Source organism: Podarcis cretensis (genome assembly GCF_951804945.1).
Source record: "Podarcis cretensis genome assembly, chromosome: 14".
Taxonomy (NCBI): Eukaryota; Metazoa; Chordata; class Lepidosauria; order Squamata; family Lacertidae; genus Podarcis; species Podarcis cretensis.
In genome coordinates, this window is record NC_137183.1 from 44,175,407 (window position 1) to 44,197,076 (window position 21,670).

The following is a 21,670-nucleotide window of genomic DNA, read 5'->3' on the forward strand; positions in this document are numbered from 1 at the left end:
GGTATCTCAGGTTAAGAATTTAATTCATTTCTGGAAGTCTGTTCTTAATCTGAAACTGTTCTTAACCCGAGGTACCACTTTAGCTAATGGGGCCCCCTGCTGCCGCCGTGCCACCGGAGCACGATTTCTGTTCTCATCCTGAAGCAAAGTTCTTAACCCGAGGTACTATTTCTGGGTTAGCGGATTCTGTAACCTGAAGCGTCTGTAACCTGAGGTACCACTGTATATCTAGGGAAATCTGAGGGGATAAAATGGCAACCACCTTCTGGCCCTTGCCAAGCAGAGTTCCAAAAAACCTGCACCAAATTCTTCAAAATAAAATCAATTTTAAAAGCACCTGAAGTTACCACTTGCAAAGAGGGCGGCAGATTGTTGTGGGGCGGCACTTTCATTCAGCCCTAATTTTAACTCAGAGGAAAAAGGTCCCTCAAGTGTCAGAAGTTTGGAAGAGGCTGCCAGAACTGAATGCACAGAGTATACATTGTTCCTTCCTACTTAAACACACGCTGCCTTAAACAGCCCACGTTGTTTCCTATGGACGCCCACGCTCCATTCAGGCTTCTGCACAACAATTCAAAACGTCACTGAAACAATGAAACCCGAGTCAATAAGAAGGCAAATAAATGTAACAAGCTTTGCAAATGTACTGTAAGCAGTTTGGGGGCTCCTGTATAAACAGTCATTTGAATGCTCAGAGGAGCATTGAGAGTAATTATAGTCTCGGAGAAGGCACAATGGAAGCAAGCAAGGAGCGGAGCTCATGAAGAGGAAACAGAGACTCTCCTCTCTTGTTTCCACGGGGAATTGCCTTGGGCAATGATAGTTAGGGACAAGTGAAATGCCTGGTTTTTTAAAAAAATAAAATAAAATACAACAATGTAAGAGCATGGATGGGTGGACAGCAGTATCAGAAGCTGCTTTGCACTAGATTAGATTGTGTGGCCACATCTGTACTATACATTTAAAACACTATCATACCACTTTAAACAGCCATGTCCCCCCTCCAAAGCATCCTAGGAACTGTAGTTTGTTAAGGGTTGCTGGGAGACCCTTATTCCCCTTAAAGGTAAAGGTAAAGGGACCCCTGACCATTAGGTCCAGTCGTGGCCGACTCTGGGGTTGCAGCACTCATCTCACTCTATAGGCTGAGGGAGCCGGCATACAACTTCTGGGTCATGTGGTCAGCATGACTAAGCAGCTTCTGGTGAACCAGAGCAGCGCACGGAAATGCCATTTACCTTCACGCCGGAGCAGTACCTATTTATCTACTTGCACTTTGACGCACTTTCGAACTGCTAGGTTGGCAGGAGCTGGTACCGAGCAATGGGAGCTCACCCCGTAGTGGGGATTCGAACCACCAACCTTCTGATCGGCAAGTCCTAGGCTCTGTGGTTTAATCCACAGCACCACCCGCATCCCTCTTATTCCCCTTACAGAGCTACAATTAACAGAGTCCCTTAGGAAGAGAGATTGAATGTTAAACCAGTCTGAAAATTGTAGCTCTGTGAGGGGAATGACTTGCCTAGCTGACATCTCCCAAACTGACATTATTAGTGGATGGCTCTGGGAGCAGGAGCCTCATGCCTTTTATGCTGTGGCCCCAGATCTCTTGTTGCTCCCCTCTTTTGTAGAACTGAATGTTTTTTTGTTTTTAAAAAAAGGTTTACAAAGGGATCTGGGCATGATGCTAAGCACAGTTGCCAGCAAGTCTCAAGTCACCAAACATTTTATGACACAGCCTCACCATGCATTCAAAGCGCTCTTATACCACTTTAAACAGTCATAGGTCCCTGGGAATTGTAGCTTATTAAGCATTCTCAGAGCCACAATTTTCAGAGTTCCCCAGGAAGAGGGATTGCTTGTTAAACCCAGGGCTTTTTTTTTCAGCTGGAACTCACCGGAACTCAGATCCAGCACCTCTCAGGTGGGCGCCATTGCCATTATAAATGAACAAGGGAGGCATTCATGGTGAGTTCCAGCACCTCTTTTTCTAGAAAAAATAGCACTGGTTAAACCAGTCTGAAATTGTCGCTCTGCAGGGGGAACGAGAGGCAACTCTCAGCACCCTTCACAAACTGCAGCTCCCAGAATTCTTTGGAGGGAAGCTTTGACTTGTTTGAAGTGGTATAGCAGTGATTTTAATGCATGGTGCATCTACTCTAGGCTTCTCTGTCCGACCGTCAAAACTCTCTCCAGGTCAGACACACTCTCCTTGGGCCACGCTAGCTTTTCTTTGCAGCCTGAGTGTTTTTGCCTGGCTGGAATGTGTCCATGAACCTTGAAAAAGCCCCTTCCTTGTGTAAATGGAGAATATAGAGGAGTACCTAAGCACCCAGATGGTGACAGCAACCACGAAATTAAAAGACGTCTGCTTCTTGGGAGAAAAGCAATGACAAACCTAAACAGCATCTTAAAAAGCAGAGACATCACCTTGCCAACAAAAATCCGTATAGTTAAAGCTATGCTTTTCCCAGTAGTGATGTATGGAAGTGTGAGCTGAACCATAAAGAAGGCTGATCGCTGAAGAATTGATGCTTTGGAACTATGGTGTTGGAGGAGACTCTTGAGAGTCCCATGGACTCCAAGAAGATCAAACCTATCCATTCTTAAGGAAATCAGCCCTGAGTGCTCACTGGAAGGACAGATTGTGAAGCTGAGGCTCCAATACTTTGGCCACCTCATGAGAAGAGAAGACTCCCTGGAAAAGACCCTGATGTTGGGAAAGATGGAGGGCACAAGGAGAAGGGGATGACAGAGGACGGGATGGTTGAATAGTGTTCTCGAAGCTATGAACATGAGTCTGACCAAACTGCGGGAGGCAGTGGAAGACAGGAGTGCCTGGCATGCTCTGGTCCAGGGGGTCACGAAGAGTAGGACACGATGGAACGACTAAACAACAACAACAACCTAAGCACCAGAAGAAAACCTGCTTAGCGGGTAAAGATAAAATGGACATTTCTTGCTCGGACCACTTTTACCTGTTGCTCTCCCCACCCTGGCACATGGCCCACAGGTTACTTAGAAGCAAAGGTAGTCCTTAAGCTGGAAAAATCAGGCTCCTCAATTCAGGTCTAACAACAACACCATGCGGGGGGCTCTCTAGAGTTAACTGCGATAGAATGACAACAACTCTTCAGATTTTGTTCAATGGGAGCTATTGCACTGTCATGGAGTAGCAAATGAGAAGGCTTGTAAGCAGGTGACTCTTGACAGAATGATGTGCAGATAAATATATCAGCAGATGGGAATACATAAACATGGAATTAGAATACAAAAACAGGTGTGGCTAATTCTTTCAAACCGAAATGGATGAATTAATCTGTGTTGCTGCTGTTGTTTTCCCTCTTAATGATGCCGTCATGGTTCAAAAACAAAGCAAACTATTGTCTAGCTGTGTGTAATATTTTGCAATAATTTCTTGGTTCCACCAGAGTGGCCTTGATTCATTACTCATTAGTTCTCTGTCCGCAGGCATGCACAAACTTGGTTTGGAAGGCTTCGCCGACACCCTTGCAGTCTGTGTCAAGAAGAAGAGAGAAAAGGTCCAACTAAGCCTGAGCAGTTCGAAAGCACCTCCGGGTGCAAGTAGATAAATAGGGACCGCTTACCAGCGGGAAGGTAAAGGGCGTTTCCGTGTGCGGCTCTGGCTCTGGCTCTGGCTCTGGCCAGAGCAGCGATGTCACGCTGGCCACGTGACCCGGAAGTGTCTCCGGACAGCGCTGGCCCCTGGCCTCTTAAGTGAGATGGGCGCACAACCCCAGAGTCTGTCAAGACTGGCCCGTACGGGCAGGGGTACCTTTACCTTTACCTAAGGCTGAGCCAAAGCTTCACAGAGATTTTCCACAACTGCTTTTAAGCGGAGTCAGAAAAAAATGCCCTTATTCAGCAGTATTTCTTTTCGGCACACCTTCCAAGATGTCTGTGTTGCTTTTTATATTATTCTTAGTGGGAGCTGCTTTGCAAGCTGAAGACCACAGGTTCAATATTTGGTATCTCCAGTGTTCTGAACCGCAGTAGTCTGATGCAAAGATACCAAGGAAGGGTGTTAAAAATGTTAAAAGGATGCTTAGATCTCATGCTTTATTAAAGAAAGATGTAAACTTACAACACAGCACGCAGAGCCTCACCTCTAGACACCACAACAGTGAGAGGTCGTCATGACTTGTCCGCACCCAAGCAAATGCTCATATAGTCTTTATACTCAAAGCAACATTCTTCTTCTAGTTATTCTCCTTCACCTTCTTCTTATTCTTCTTTGTCTTCATCATCATCATTGGATTTCTACACAGCCCTATACCCGGAGGTCTCAGGGCAGTTCACGAACAAAATCATAATATATAAATATATAAAATCAAATTAAAAACAATAACGCAATACCCCCCCCCAAAAAAAAACAGCCACATTCTAAAAGAGCATGTCAATAAGATCAATCAAAGGCCTGGTTAAAAGGGAATGATTTGCCTGGCGCCTAAAGGTGTACAATGAAGGTGCCAGGTGAACTTCCCTGGGGAGTGCATTCCACAAACAGGGAGCTCCTGCAGTGAAGGCCTGTTCTCGTGTTGCCACCCTCTGGACCTCTCGAGGAGGAGGCACATGAAGGAGGACCTCAGAAGATGATTTCAGGGTCCGGGTAGGTTCATATGGAAAGAGGTGGTCCTTGAGGTATTGGCCAGGACTTCTCATCTCTTCACCTGACCAGATGAAGGCACAGGTAGCACATACCCAAATCTTACATATGTGAATATAAACATATATGAGCTCATTGTTACAACTGCCAATTAATTGTGGGGTTATCTTGACTACCAAGATGGCGTTTGCAGAGCTTCCCAAACAGTTCACCTTTGCTTCAACTCATCCAGGTAGGGTTGGGAGAGAATCCTGCCTAGCATCTTTGATCTTGGAGAGCTGCTGTCAGTGCACACAAGACTGAGTTAGGCAAGGCACCTCCCTAAGTCGGCACCTGTCAGGGATTGTACTGAAGAGGAGGAGGAATGGCGGAGGTTTCCCCCCACCTTCTCCTGTAGCATCCAGAGAGAAGGAAGGCAGTCTCAAATTACAGCAGGGCTTTGAGGAAGATAGCAGCTCAGAAATAGGCAAACAGCAGAGTTATGCTGTGTTAGGAGGAGGAGGAAGGGAGGCAGAGCAGCTAGCTGACACATCACTGGACAGCATACCCAACCCCCTTCTTCCAAAATACGCTGTTTGTTAAGGGTGCAAGAACAAAGAGCCCAGAGACAATTGTCCACAGACAGATGCCGTAGAAGCAGGTGTTGATGCTAGAGAGGGAAGGGGGAGGAGCTCAGTGTGAGCAACTCCATTATGGAAAAATGACGGGAATTCTTTGCCTTTTACCGTGACGACTGAATAAATCATATGTAAGAACTTTCTTGTTTCCTCCCTGCCTCTTGGTGCCATCGGGGGGGGGGGGGAGCATCCCTCAAGCCTGACAACGCCAAAGAGGGTTAAAAAACCCAAGAACATTCACACAGTCAAAGCTTTTTTGTTGTTCCGCCTGGCCTTTGGCTTGGAATCAACTTGATCCCCTCCCCCTCTTTCCTTTTTCCTTTCTCCTTCTGTGATGGAACTCCTATTTGGGGACTTCCCTGGCTTTTTTCTGGCCCGTACAGGACCAGTCTGGATAGTTGGCCTTGGTGAAGATTTGACATTTTCATCCCCAAAAAGATTTGAGTTTCTACTGAATTGAGGCTGCATTTTAATGTTGTATTTTAATCTTGTTTTTTAAGTTGTATTTCAATCAATTGTTTTTATACCTGGTGTTAGCCGCCCTGAGCCCGGTCTTGGCTGGGGAGGGCGGGTTATAAATAAAAAGTATTATTATTATTATTATTATTATTATTATTATTATTATTATTATTACTATTACTATTACTATTATTATTATTATTATTATTTGTTTCAGGAAACCATCTGAAACTACTGAAATCTCTCCAAATGAAATGGGAGGTGGTAAGTCTATAAATGATCACTAGTCAGTAGTGGTGTCCTTCTCCCTCCACTGTCGGAGGCAGCATGCTGGGAATCACAAGTGGGGAGAGCACTGTCATGGTCAAGTCCTGCTTGGGGGTTTTTCCATAGGCATCTCTTTGGCCACTGTGAGAACTCTGGACCAGATGGTCCTTTTGCACAGCTCTTCTTAGATTCTTACGGAAGAATATTCTGCGGAATCTTAAGATTTTCTTTTTTTAAAAAAAGTCACCTCCTATACAAGTGCACCACACTGACAACTTCCACAGAGCCATGTGCAAGCAGATCGTTATTTTGATGCTCAAGTGCTGAGACCTTAGCTGAACTGCCTTTGCATGCTGTCGACAGCCTGTGATAGCACGTCTCTGTGGCGTTCGTCATATTCGTATGGCCTGTGAGTCATGGGATGAGAGAAGATCACGAATGGTGCTTGGAATGGCCTCTCTTGTCTTTTAGAATAATACCAAGGTGCCTTAAATGACCCCTGGTACAAAGGGAAGGTGGAAGACATCACTCTGCCAAGTGCTTGAGTACCCAGAGGGTACCTGGAGGGGTATTAGAACTTACGGGGTGCATGCATGTACAGTGTCTGTAAACCTCCCTACATGTGTTATTCGGTTCCAAAAGCCCAAGGCACATTAGAGGAGCTTCGTCATATTGACCTGGAAAGAAATAAACCAAGGGCAAAGCTCCAAAGTACGTAGAAAAGACACACGAAGAATCAAAACACACACAAACAGAGCGATGCAGTCCCTGAGTCTACCGAGGAGGGGGCAACTCCAAAGTAGCAGTGATGGAAGAGATGACTAAAGAAACTTTTAGCGGTCAGGAAAGATCATTTCCAGATCACAGGCTGACAAGGAGTGCCCTGTCGGTTCTTTGGATATGCGTGCAATCCGGCACATAGCCCCAGGTTGCAAATGTGCATCGCTGTGGTGTTGTGACAAAGCTGTCAATGGCCTTATGAGATCCAAGCTGCTTGTAGTGTCACCACAGACTAAAAGAATGACCCACTTTTTAATACAAAAAAATTACCTTTCTCGCCACAAGCTATGGATTTGCTCCTTAGTAAAGATGGGTGGATCAGCCAATCTCCATTTCATGTTACACAAAAAAGTCTATTCCATCCTGTTTTCTGTGATTATTATTTTTTAAAAAAAGGAAGGGGGGTGTCACATTTAAATTGGAGGCATTTTTTAAAAAATGCATTCTCCTCCAATACAATTTATGTGTACATGTTTACACATTTCATATGCATTCCCCCAAAATGCATTTTAATGTTTTTAATGTATTTCTCCCTAAAATTCACACACACACACACACACATTTTATTTACATGAACTACAAAAGAATGTTCAATGTCTCTTTTTTGTTGTTGTTCAGCTTATAAAGTCTTTTGGTTACATTCAATGTAAGACAAGGTAAGTATCCAGAGGTTTTTGTACTCATTTTCTCCATAAAATATGCTTTTCTGTACAATTTCCCCATAAAATGTACAGTTTTCTATTCATTGTTATAGCTAAAATTGCACCATAACACTCAGAGAAATGTAGCAATCTGTCTCAATTCCAATTAGCGTATACCTCCAGGAACTGCAGATTAGGGCAGTTCACCCTAAAATGCAGGCGCAATGAAATTGCTTCCCATCAGCTACCCTTTAGTGCAGACAGGGGAAACCTTTGGTTCTTCAGATGTAACTGAACTACAACTCCCATCAGTCCTAGCAAGCATGGCCTATGGCTAGGGATGACTGGGGTTGTAGTTCAGCAACACCTGGAGGGCCAAGGGTTGCTCACACCTGCTTTAGTCTTCCCAGATGCTTGATAAATGCTTGCCCATAAGCGAATCCCACAGACATGGGAGAAGGCCTAAATAATATATTCATGAGGGAGGGGGATCTATTTTGGTTGGGGGGGTCCACAGATTTGGCATTTCCTCTTCTCCCGGCTTCCCACTAAGGCATGGGTAGGCAAACTAAGGCCCGGGGCAACGGATCCGTCCCAAATGCCGTCTAAATCCAGCCAGCGGACAGTCCGGGAATCAGCGTGTTTTACATGAGTAGAATGTGCCCTTTTATTTAAAATGCATCTCTGGGTTATTTGTGGGGCATAGGAATTGGTTTATTATTATTATTATTATTATTATTATTATTAAAAATATAGTCCGGTCCCCCACAAAGTGTGAGGGACACTGGATCAACCCCCTACTGAAAAAGTTTGCTGACCCCTGCACTAAGATATCATTTTCCTGGGGGAAACAGCTCAGCATCTGTGGTCAGGTCCACAATCAGCCACAAAGCTCACTGGGCAGCCTTGGTCCAGGTACTAACCGTCAGCCTCATATCCTCCAACATCCTGCTTATCAAAATTCGGATGCTGTTTTTTTGGTTCCCAGCTCTCACAGAGGCCAGCTGACTTGTGTGAGGGTACGAGACCAACCACCAAACATCTTCTCACTCTCTCTTTTTTCCATAGCATTTTATTAATTTTCCAACAATAACAAAAACAAACAATAATAAAGATAAAAACAAAAACAAAACAAAACAGATTGACTTCCCCCTATTCCCTTCCTTGGTTCCATTGTACGTCAATGTACTACATGTCCATTATCAAGTTTTGACCATTTGAATTACTTCTTGTCCATTCACACTAAAAATACAAGTATTCTTAAAGCCTTGCCAATGTATTAACCTGTGTACATTGCTTCTGTATATATATGCCATAAATTCCTTCCATTCTTTCTTAAATTCATTGTCATCTCTTCCTCTTAATTTCATTGTCGACTTTGCCATTTCAGCATATTCCGTTAATTTGACTTGCCAGTCTTCTTTAGCTGGGACACTTTCTTCTTTCCAATGTTGTGCTAATAATGTTCGTGCAGCCGTGGTTGCATACGTAAACAAGTTCTTTTGCGATCTTGGTAAATCCATTCCTGTAATACCTAATAGGAAAGCTTCTGGTGGAATTGCAAAATTGTTAAGAAGTATTGGGAAATGATTTATAATGAAATGAAGATGTTTAAAATAAACTTTGTCAACCACTAAACATATTTTGGTTTGGTGCTCTGGTGCGAACCTGCTGACTCACGTCACAGCACTGGACCAAAAAACAGGACATTCCAAGATCCAATCAGAAGCCAGGATGGCTTTTGTTAATTCTAGGATGTCCCACTCAAATTGAGACAGTTGAGGGATATGCAGCCAAACTCAGAGGTAGAGAACGTCAGGTCTGGGGTTCAAATGCAGCCTTCCACTCCTCTGTTTCTGGTCCTCAGGACTCACCCCCACTTACAACACTTCCTCAACCACACCTTTTCAACCCCAAGCCACACCCTACTTTGCACCCTTCCTTGAGTGTCTTGAATGTGTCATTGGGCTCTAACAATGCCTCTTGCTTTCCTGGATGAGGAATAGATAGGGTTGTAACTAACTTACTATAGCAACGTAAAATTTAAGAACAGCCCTGCTAGATCCACCAGTTGTCCCTCTAGTCCAGCATCCTATTCTCTTTTTTTTTTTTAATAATTTTTATTCGTTTTTCAGACAGATAATAAAAACAATATAGAACAATATAGCTTCAAAATCATCATTTCATACCCTTCTTTCTTTTGACTTCCCCATACCTCCCCATCCCTGCATCCTTGTTTAATGGTTCTTTAGCAACCCTTAGGTCCATTGTCTTAATTCCCTTTCATAAAGTTTCCTTTAGTTTTTTTGATTACTGCTGCAATTCTTTACCTCTTACCCCCTGACATCTTAACATTCCTCAATTTTACAATTGTTTTTAAGATATATTTTAAATTTCTTCCAGTCCTCTTCCACTGTCTCTTTCCCCTGGTCACGGATTCTGCCCGTCATCTCGGCCAGTCCCATAAAGTCGATCACCTTTGTTTGCCATTCTTCCAGAGTAGGTAGTTCTTGCATCTTCCAATACTTTGCCAGTAGAATTCTTGCTGCTGTAGTGGCATACATAAAGAAAATCCTATCCTTCCTTAACACCACTTGGCCAACCATGCCCAAGAGAAAAGCCTCTGGTTTCTTAGGAAAAGTCCACTTAAGGACCTTCTTAATTTCATTATAGATCATTTCCCAGAAAGCTTTAACCTTTGGGCAGGTCCACCAAAGGTGGTAGAAGGTGCCTTCAGTCTCATTACATTTCCAACACTTATTATTAGGCAAGTGGTAAATTTTTGCAAGCTTGACTGGGGTCATGTACCACCGATAGATCATTTTCATAATATTTTCTTTTAAAGCATTACATGCAGTAAATTTAATACCGGTGGTCCATAACTGTTCCCAGTCAGCAAACATATCCTATTCTCACAGTGGCCAACCAGTTGCTCAAAGGCAAGAGATCGGAAGAAGGAAAGGAGTGCAACATTTGTTTTACTAAGGAGCCACCGAATGACAGAGAAAAACTTCAAATGAATGTATCCCATTAGTAAAAACAAAACAAAGCAAAAAGTTCTGAGAGCCATTCAGCTGGAAGAGTTGTCTGGATGTTTGTCTGTGACAACAGTTACACAGAAAATGCTCCGGCAGATGGGATCGAAGTGTGTTTCTAGGTGTGATGGGACCAATTAAAGGGGTTGTGGAGGCCTGGAAACACCTTCCTGGATGCAGTTGTTTTATTTCAGCTGTTGACCAAAAGAGCTGATCAGATTTCTGGTAGGAAATCAAAGATTCTCATTTTGCTGTATTGTACACATTGTTGAAGTGCCCCTTGTCTAGCTGTCTTCTGTCTCCATGTTTCCACATCCATTTCCATTTTTTAAAAAAGGCCTCATGAAAATTGATCACCAATTGATCATGCAATTCTCCTGAATGAGATATTATTATTATTATTATTATTATTATTATTATTATTATTAGATATTCACATAAATGAGCTCCAGCTAATAACAGAGAGCCTGTCACAGATAGGTAGCCGTGTTGGTCTGCCATAGTCAAAACAAAATAAAAAAAATCCTTCCAGTAGCACCTTAAAGACCAACTAAGTTAGTTCTTGGTATGAGCTTTCGTGTGCATGCACACTTCTTCAGATACACTGAAACAGAAGTCACCAGACCCTTCTATATAGTGAGGAGGTGGGGAGGGGTATTACTCAGAAAGGTGGTGGGATTGGGTGATTGGCAGATAGCTGTGATGAGCCTGTTGACGACTCTTAACGGCTGCAATAGGTCTTACAGGAAAAAGCAAGGGGTGAGAAGGTGAAAAATGGCTTTGTCATGTATAATGAGATAAGAATCCAATGTCTTTGTTCAGACCAGGTCTCTCCATGGTTTTAAGTTGGGTAATAAGTTGCAATTCAGCAGCTTCTCTTTCCAGTCTATTTCTGAAATTCCTTTGTAATAGAACAGCTACTTTGAGATCTTGTATAGAATGTCCTGGGAGACTGAAGTGTTCTCCTACTGGTTTCTCTGTCTTGTGGTTCCTGATGTCAGATTTATGTCCGTTTATTCTTTGGTGTAAGGTTTGGCCTGTTTGTCCAATATAGAGAGCTGAAGGACACTGTTGGCATTTGATGGCATACACAATGTTAGACGATGAGCAATTAAATAGTCCCGAGATGGTATGTGTGATGTTGTTGGGGCCAGTAATGGTGTTGTCCGGGTGTATGTGGCAGCAAAGTTGGCATCTGGGTTTATTGCAGGCTCTGGTGCCAGTGTCCGTGTTAAGTCTGGTTGTAGTATTATTGTGGGTTAGGAGTTGTTTAAGATTGGGTGGCTGTCTGTAGGCAATGAAAGGGAGCCTGTCGTAATGGAAGCTTCTGAGCAGTTTTCAGAAAGGACCCCAGGTTTCTGAACCCCACACTGCAGTAAACTTGGGGGGCGGGGAGAGGCGCAGGATATTTGCGACATCACCAATCTCAGGTGCCAGCCCTTCTTTCCAAAACTTGACTTGTCAAGAGCCGGCAACTACAGGTTTGAGCCGAACCACATTAACTCAGCAGGATCCTGCCTGTCATAATATTGAAACGATGTCTGCCTGTTTCCTCCTGCTCAAACATAATGGCTGCACATTTCCACTCTCATCTCAAAGAAGCGTTACTCTGCCAAGAGCAGTGAAAAACGTAACACCCGATTATTGTCAAACAGCAACGTCTCACGGGGGAAAGCACTTGAGCATCTCAGATCTGCAAGAGTGGAAACATGTGTTTATCTACTACAAAGGGTGGGGTACCTGATCCAGTCAATGGGCCAGGTCCTTATCCCCATGGGCCAAGAGTTCGTAGGCTGGCAGGAAGGTTCCCCGTGCTGATCTACTATATGCTATTCCAGGGTAGAGTAAGAACATGGGAAGAGGCTACTGGATCAGGTCAGAGGCCCATCTAGTCCTCTTTTCACAGTGGTCAACCAGATGGAAAAAACCAAGGTTGTAAAGACTGCGGAGAGAATAATTGGGTGCACTCTTCCCACCTTGGATCAAATCTATGCTTCCAGGTGCCATAAGAAAGCTGCAGAGATAGTGCAGAATAGTGCACACCCCGGAAATGATCTCTTTCAGCTTCTGCCTTCTGGAAGAAGGTACAGGGTTATAAAGACTAGGACTAGCCACCTGAGAAACAGTTTCTATCCAAATGCAATTTTGGTTTTAAATGCAGTGTAAGGTCGTCTCTATGTGAGTATATTGTATTCAATTATGGGGTATCAGAGTTTTTAGGGGCTAACCAGGCTGGGATAGTTGGGATAGCAGGCTTGTTGGTTTTTGAATGTCTGATGTAGATTTATTCAGTTTTGTTGTTCTGTATGGGACAATGACAATAAAGATTATCGTATCGTATCGTATGCTTGTGGGAATCCTTCAAGCAAGACACACTCTCCCCTTCTACGATCTCTAGCAACAGGTATTGATAAACATTACTGTTCCCAAATAGACTTGAGTATGTCAAAGTACTACTAGACAAGAGTACGACAGGGTTGCACAGCTAATTCAGATCAAACTATAATACTCTGAAAACTAAATCCTGCCTCCTGTTCCTCTTGTCAGCTGCCAGCTGCAACCCCCCCCCCCCCAAAAAAGAGGGGAAATGTTTGTTTTACATCTACACACGGCATGTTGACACTTCATCACGATTCCAGGGAGCGGTATGCTTAAGAGACAACATTATACATCAGACCAGCATAAAACACGGCCAATTATGCAGATGTCTCCCCACCTTTGTTTCTGAATGGAAAGGAAGATTGATTGCAGATGCATCACATACATGGAGACAGTTATGCAGAAGGCTATTTCCATTGCTAATGTACCCCCACTAGTGTTGTTTGCATTGATGGAAGTGGGGGGGGAGGGTGTTTGTATACTTTGGCCTAGAAAATTGGCCTAGAAAATTGAACGCTCTGGCAAACATGAGGGAATTAACGCATCCTGCCTGTAATCTAATTTTAATTGAAGCATTAGCCACATTTGGGCATTCTAATCCCCCATGTGTTTAGAAGCATGTGAGGGAGAGTGGGGACAAGCGTATCAGCTCCAGATTACTCTCCTCCTCACCCTCCGTGAGTTGGGGGCAAGATTCTGCAGCAAAAGGCTACTCTCCAGGGGTAGCCAATGTGATGCCTTCCAGATATTTTTGGACTCCACCTCCCATGAGTCTCAGCCAGCATGGCTAGTGGTCAGGGATAATGTGAGTTGTAGACCAACAAGATCTGGAGGGCACCAGGAACTCTAGAAAGTCAGAATTCTATATTGTGAAGAAAGACTTCATGAGAACTTCAGAAGTTATCTCTACAACTTGAAGAAGGAAATTGGAAATGGCTGTGAGTTGGAATGTCTGAGTAGGAATCCATTACTAATAATTTGGGCCTACTTAAGAACACAAGAGGGACATGTGTGGCACTGTGGTCTAAACCACAGAGCTTAGGGCTTGCTGATCAGAAGGTTGGTGGATCGAATTCCCGCGACATTCCCATTGCTCGGTCCCAGCTCCTGCCAACCTAGCAGTTCGAAAGCACGTCAAAGTGTAAGTAGATGGTACCACTTCGGCGGGAAGGTAAATGGTGTTTCCGTGCGCTGCTCTGGTTCACCAGAAGCAGCTTAGTCATGCTGGCCACATGACCTCCCGGAAGCTGTAAGCCGGCTCCCTCGTCCGCAACTGGACCTAACGGTCATGTGTCCCTTTACCTTTACCTTTAAGAACACAAGAACTTACCGTATTTTTTGCACCATAACACTCACTTTTTTCCTCCTAGAAAGTAAGGGGAAATGTCTGTGCGTGTTATGGAGGAAATGCCTACGGGTGGCATGCCTACGGATTTTCCTCCTCTAAAAACTATGTGCGTGTTATGGTCAGGTGCGTGTTATAGAGCGAAAAATACGGTAAGTTCCAAAAGAGTCCTGCTGGTTCAGCATGAGGTCCATCTAATCTAGGACTTTGTTCTCATAGCGCCCAACCAGATGCTCCTGGGAACCCACAAGCAAAGGAAAATCATATATGTCTTGGGCAATTCATTTTACTTGTAAACCTACTAGCTGCAGCAATAAATAAATAAAAATTAGCCACTAAAGGACAAACCTTGATTTCAATGGAAGACATAGTGTTGCTGCTAACATATATCTCTGTGTCAAATATTCTCCCTCTAATTCCAGGCTAAAGGTATAGTGAAATTCACTGTGTGATGTGCTGTCTTTCTGCAGTATAGATTCCCTTCCTTTGCATCACTGGGTGCCTTTCACAGGGGAAACAAAGTAACTGAGTGATCATGCCAACAGAAGGCTGAGGGAGAATCAAGATTTGTGAAGGATTGGAGTAGCAGCCCCATGTCTCTTAAATGCCTAGTTCTGCCTGAAGACAGCTATGCCCGCATTATTCCTAAGGAATGCTCAGAATGCAGAATGAGACAATGCATCACATTCAGCTGACATTGTTATCCTTTGATGAGAGTATATGTGCTCATAGACATCAAAGCTGGTCTACATCTTGAAAGATAAGGCCATCTTCTATTTCACAAACTTTACAGTAGGGCTGACATAGTTGTTTACAAAACAAAATGGAGCATGTCAAAGTAGTGGCTCTATTCGGTTGCTGTGGGCTTGCCTGGCAGTAGCCAGGGCTACTGGGAACCATAGGAAATATACAGATCCCATGACTCCTTAACCCATAATAATAATTAATAATAATAATAATAAATAATAATTTATTATTTGTACCCCACTCATCTAGCTGGGTTTCCCCAGCCACTCTAATCTTCCAATAAAGATTAAAAATACGGTACATTAAAATGTCACACATTAAAAACTTCCGTAAACTTCCCTAGACACTGCTGTGACTATGTACACAGTCCAATATCCTGGTGAAAAAAATTGGGACACAAGCCCTACCTTCCCTCATCAAATTTCCCCCCTGAAGGGGTGAATTTGTGTCTGTTCCTCTTAACACACACACTCCCTGCCCTATCTGGACCACCAACCCAAGCCCTTTTTATCTCTTCCACTTTGCAGCCACCTTTGCAGAACTTCTTGCCCCCAGCACCTTTGCCAGTGTTGTCCATCTGCTTGTTCGCTCCCCTTTCCCAGCTGCCAAGCTCCCAATGCCCGGCTTGATACTCCCGCCTTCCAGCCCTCCCAGCTGCCCTTACCTCTGGGAGACCTCCTCCCATTTCCCTCCCATCACATTCCAGCTACAGCCCCATGGTCTGCCCACCCCATGCCCATTTTTGGGGGGGGGGGCTCTTCCCAAGCTTTCCTTTCCATGGTGGCTTCACCACCATCCTCCTCACAGCCACTATCACCCTCTGCAATGCCCGCACCCCTGCCTGCCTGCCTGCCGCCGTCACCACACACCAACTCCCCACCCACAGACCTCCACAGTAACCATAGAGGGGGAAAGCAAAATGTGGAGCTGCATGCCTGCTTTGGCACATGTTGACCAGAGGCAAGGAAGGATAATTCTTTGTTACTATTGGTCATGTCTTCTGGCTTACACGAGAGTGCAGGAACAAAAAATGGGACATTTCCAATCAGAAGCCAGGAATGGCTTTTGTAAATCCGGAATTTCCCAGTCAAAGCAGGGTGGTTGCGGGGTATGACAACAGCATTCAGTGAACCCTAAGCCACGTGACCTTCTAATTAATGGAGTTATATTTCTAATATGGTGGCACCATGGTTCTCAAACTTAATCCATTCCAGGACTCCCAAAACTGTTCGAAAACCAAGGTGTGGCTTCCAGTTGGCTGCAGGAGCTTGCTGCACTCAAGCAGAAGCTGTGTTGGACATTCGGCTTCTGAAAAACGTTTGCAAACTGGAACACTTCCATGTTTGTGGCGTTCAGGAGCCAATTTGTTTGACAACTAAGCCGTTCAGGAACCAAGGTACCACTGTGCTTCCTTATTGCCCTGGTCATAGTTGTACAGTTAGCATCCAGGTCCCTCCAGAAGCCTCACTGCTGTTGTATATGAATGAGTTCCATTGCATCTCAGCTTAATCACAAGGGTTCTGGGCTTAATTCTAAATGAATCAAGGGGTGGAAATCCAGGGCTATGCGCCTCTTGATTTAGGCCAACCTGAGGACCACTCTCCCCATCCCAGAGCACCCAACACTTTGCAGGACTAAAGCTTCCGCTTGTCAGTTGGTGAGTGGAAGATTCAATCCTGCTGGGGTCTGCTTCCCCAGTGAGTTCCATTCATGGAGCAGGCTGGCAAAGCAGACCTCCAGCCTTTATGGCTAATGCCCACCAGTTGGCAGCCCTGGATCAGTCCAGCTGGCCTCACCCAAACTGGGCTAATTCAAGGCTCTCTCAACCTGACTTAGCCCATGCCCAGATCTCCTTGAACTTGGCCCAGTGCAATTCAGGATTCCATCAAATTGCCTGCACAGCCTATCAAAACCCAGTGTCAGAACCCCACATTCTCAGGAACCCTCCCATCCCTGCTTAGTACAGATCAGAGCAGCTAAACCAGAGATGGAGAGAGGAGAAGAGTTTGCTCTTACCATATCCCTAAGCTATTTATTGGGTCAATTTTTATTTCAGTGACGCTGATTAGATGTGGCATCTGCAAAAGGGTCAAAGCAGGTTACACACTCGCATTTCTGTTGTCAGTCAGTGGCTACTGTGGATATCCACATTTTGGGACGGAGGGAGGGGAAACCCTGTCATGAGTGACTATGTGAAATGGCCCCCTTGCCGGTTATATAAACAGAAGGGATGAGGTAAGGAAAAAATATATATCACACGAGAAGAAAAATCAAACGAGCTGCTGTCAAACGATCAATGCCGAGAAAGTGCCACTTTAAAAAATGAGACACAATGGAAATATGAATAATTGAATGAAACTCCTGGCTTTTCTTTATTGCTAGAGCTGCGTTGCTTTGTCTGATGGTCCCCCGGGCCTGTGCTAGTGAAAACACTGTCACATAATGTTTCCCTGTTTCTATGAGCTGCCTACAGAAGCAAGAACATATTCATCTTTGTTGTCATAAACACAGCCTTGAAAGTACCCAAAAGTGAGCGCTTGTCTCCTTGATGCAGCTCAGTTTTGGGTAGCTGAAGGCTCGTGGGGTAATCCTGAAGAGCAGGAACAAAAGGAGCAGGACATAGGATTGGAAAGGGCAAGGAGGGAGGAAAAAGTCATTAAAAAATATAGGGTTGTAGCCAACCTTAGCCCTATCTGCAGTGTGCCAGTGTGGTGTAGTGGTTAAGAGCAGTGGACTCGTAATCTGGGGAACTGGGTTCACGTCTTCGCTCCTCCACATGCAGCTGCTGGGTGACCTTGGGCTAGTCACACCTCTCTGAAGTCTCTCAGCCCCACTCACCTCACAGAGTGTTTGTTGTGGGGGAGGAAGGGAAAGGAGAATGTTAGCCACTTTGAGACTCCTCAAAGGGAGTGAAAGGCGAGATATCAAATCCAAACTACTCTTCTTCTTCTTCTTCTTCTTCTTCTTCTTCTTCTTCTTCTTCTTCTTCTTCTTCTATACATTTGAAGCAGTACCATCCCACTCTGAACAGTCATGGCTTCCCCCAAAGAATCCTGGGAACTGTGGTTTGCTCAGGGTGCTGAGCACTGATGGGAGACTAGGGTTGCCACACGGCCAGTCTCCAGGCTGGCTTGGCTCCAGTGCCGTATTTAGGTAAAGGTAAAGGTACCCCTGCCCGTACGGGCCAGTCTTGACAGACTCTGGGGTTGTGCGCCCATCTCACTTAAGAGGCCAGGGGCCAGCGCTGTCCGGAGACACTTCCGGGTCACGTGGCCAGCGTGACATCACTGCTCTGGCGAGCCAGAGCCGCACACGGAAACGCCGTTTACCTTCCCGCTGGTAAGCGGTCCCTATTTATCTACTTGCACCCGGAGGTGCTTTCGAACCGCTAGGTTGGCAGGCGCTGGGACCGAGCAGCGGGAGCGCACCCCGCCGCAGGGATTCGAACCGCCGACCTTTCGATCGGCAAGCCCTAGGCGCTGAGGCTTTAACCCACAGCGCCACCTGCGTCCCGTGCCGTATTTACATATAAACTAAACAAGCTGTAGTTTAGGGCAGGGGTCAGCAAACTTTTTCAGCAGGGGGCCGGTCCACTGTCCCTCAGACCTTATGGGGGGCTGGACTATATTTTGAAGAAAAAAAATATGAACGAATTCCTATGCCCCACAAATAACCCAGAGATGCATTTTAAATAAAAGGACACAGTCTACTCATGTAAAAACACGCTGATTCCTGGACCGATCGCGGGCCAGATTTAAAAGGCAATTGGGCCGGATACGGCCCCAGGGCCTTAGTATTTTATTGTTTTATTGGAAGTTGCCCAGAGTGGCTGGGGAAACCCAGCCAAATGGGCAGGGTATAAATAATAAATTATTATTATTATTATTATTATTATTATTATTATTATTATTATTACCCATGCCCTAGAGGAAAAGTGGGGGAGACATAGAAAGGGGGATGATTCCATCCAGTTTCTGCTCAATGAAATGGCTGCTGTGACATTATTTATAAACACCTGTACAAGAGGATTTCTAACATATAACCTTTGCCCAGGACTAAGGAACCTGTAGCTGCCCAGCTGGTCTACATTTGGAGAAAGGATCCTTCAATTCCCAAGAGGCTCCCTGTTTGAAACCCTGGAAAGCCACTGCAGTTGGTTAGAGCGTGGGGCTGATAATGCCAAGGTTTCAGGTTCAGTCCCCATACGGGACAGATGTATATTCCTGCTTTGCAGGGGATTGGACTTGAACAATCTTCACTGTTTCTCCCAATTCTATGATCTTTTGGTGTCTGTTAAAGACTTTCCTTTTCAAACAAGCCAGTCTATATAGACATTGCTGCGTAGGTGGTTCAGTAAGTCTGACTCAGTATAAAATATACATATTATTATTACAATTTAAAATTCCACACATTTATCATATAAAAGAAAAATAGTTAAAGAATCCAAATATCCCCACCACCACCCCATGACTTCCTTCAACTTCCCCTTCCGGTTCTTTAAATATTCACAACTTCTGCTTAATTTGTTTTTCCTTACTTTGTTAATATTTAGTTAAAAACTCTTATATTCTTATCATTATTTTTTTAACCAAATTTTCTTTCCAATTATGTCTTACAGTTAATTAATATCCAGATTGTTATTTCTTAACCTTTACATTTGTTTTCTTAGTTGCAAGTGTTTCCTCAAACCCTACTAATGAGTCCAATTCTTTACAATGTTTCTGTAAACACAACATAAATGGTTCCCAATCTTCTTCTTCTTTTTAAATAGTATAAGGCAGTTTTGTGTCTCTCTTATATTGGTTTGTGTCCTTTGACTATTATTATTATTTTTTACAAAAAATGCTTTAAAGAAACCTCATCTTGTTACAAATATGCTGAAAAATTGCCTCCTTTCATAAACCACACAAAGATTATTGAAGAGAAAGAGAGGAAATCTTGTATTAAAGATTTGCAAGAATCCAGGATACAACTTAATGTTTCCACCAAGCTCTTCTCTCGGCAACTGTACCTCTCTCTGCTTGGTCTAACAAATGAAATACTGGAAAGGATCATTTATATCAATGAATGAATTTTGGAAAACATATCTATATTTCAAAGATGCAGCCCTGCTTGAAGCTGCATGAATCAAGAATATGGGACAATTATCCAATATGGTGTTTTCACTAACTACGATCCATCTGCCTTTATAATAATCACTTCCACTTGACATATAGTTTTATGGAGTTTGTTATTGTTGTTTTTCGGGATAGGCCAGTAAGCAATCTTAGAAGGGAGCTTCCAAGTGTGTTTGGCTAAACAAGCTCAGAAGCCTTAAGAAAAGTATTTGTCTTAACAGAATTTGCATACTTCTTCACTGTAAGAACCTCTAAGTGGTTTAAATAAAATGCACACGAAAAATGAAACCTATAGGTTAGAAGCAAGGTGACCTAAAATAAATATAAATAAAATCAGAAAGTAAAAATAAACAGTATTTATTTTAAAATGCATATCAAAATGTATGTTGGTTATACATGTCTGGGTAGGCTTGCCACAAGAAGAAAATGGTTATCAGGCACCCAAAAGGCATCTGTCTAAATTTCAGAGTATAAGCACTTCTATGCTGAAATAAGGGATGCAGGTGGCGCTGTGGGTTAAAGCCTCAGCGCCTAGGGCTTGCCGATCGAAAGGTCGGCGGTTCGAATCCCTGCGGCGGGGTGCGCTCCCGCTGCTCGGTCCCAGCACCTGCCAACCTAGCAGTTCGAAAGCACCTCCGGGTGCAAGTAGATAAATAGGGACCGCTTACCAGCGGGAAGGTAAACGGCGTTTCCGTGTGCGGCTCTGGCTCTGGCTCTGGCTCTGGCCAGAGCAGCGATGTCACACTGGCCACGTGACCCGGAAGTGTCTCCGGACAGCGCTGGCCCCTGGCCTCTTAAGTGAGATGGGCGCACAACCCCAGAGTCTGTCAAGACTGGCCCGTACGGGCAGGGGTACCTTTACCTTTACCTTTATGCTGAAATATCAAGTTCTTACAAATGGACATTATGCAGCACTTGTAAATATGTCAACAAAAGAAGAGCCTTCGTGGAGCAGGTCCAGGGTTGCTTCCCCTGCTCCCCATGTCATATAAAATCTGTCCCCACTGCTATTTAACATCTATATGAAGCCATTGGGAGCAGCCATGAGGAGTTCTGGAGCACAGAGCCAACAATACACTGATGACACACAGCTCTGCTTCTCCGTAACATATGTATCAGGAGAGTCTGTGCAAGCTCTGTTAGTGGCAATAAAAAATAGGTATGTAGGAAGGAGATTTCCAGGATGCTAAGATCCAAGTTTGGGGCAAGTACTCTGGTGAGAGAACCCTAGCAGAGGTTGAAAACCACCAAATATGCAGCAAAGCAAAGCATGGAAATATAGCCCATAGGACCTTTAAAATTTGCCCTTCTGTGTTCCTGCCAAAGTTTCCCTCTTCCTCTCCTGTAGAAAAAGACCACGTTTGGTAAATTTAAAATGGTTTACTTACAAACTCTCCAAAGGTCAGATTCATGTACTTTTCCCGCACAGCATTCAGAAAAAGTTGCACAGGCGGTAAAACTTTGCTTAGTTCCCATGGAGAATGTTCCTATATTATTGGTCTAGGAACTGAAGAATGGCTTGTAAGAGCCGTGTGGTATGAGCTGCAGGAACCGGCTCAAAACCTCTTCACACACTGGGTTCCTCAGATAGACCAAGAGAAAACAAAGGCTTGATTATCTCATCCCTCCCAAGGTGAGCTAAGCCTGGCAGGTGAG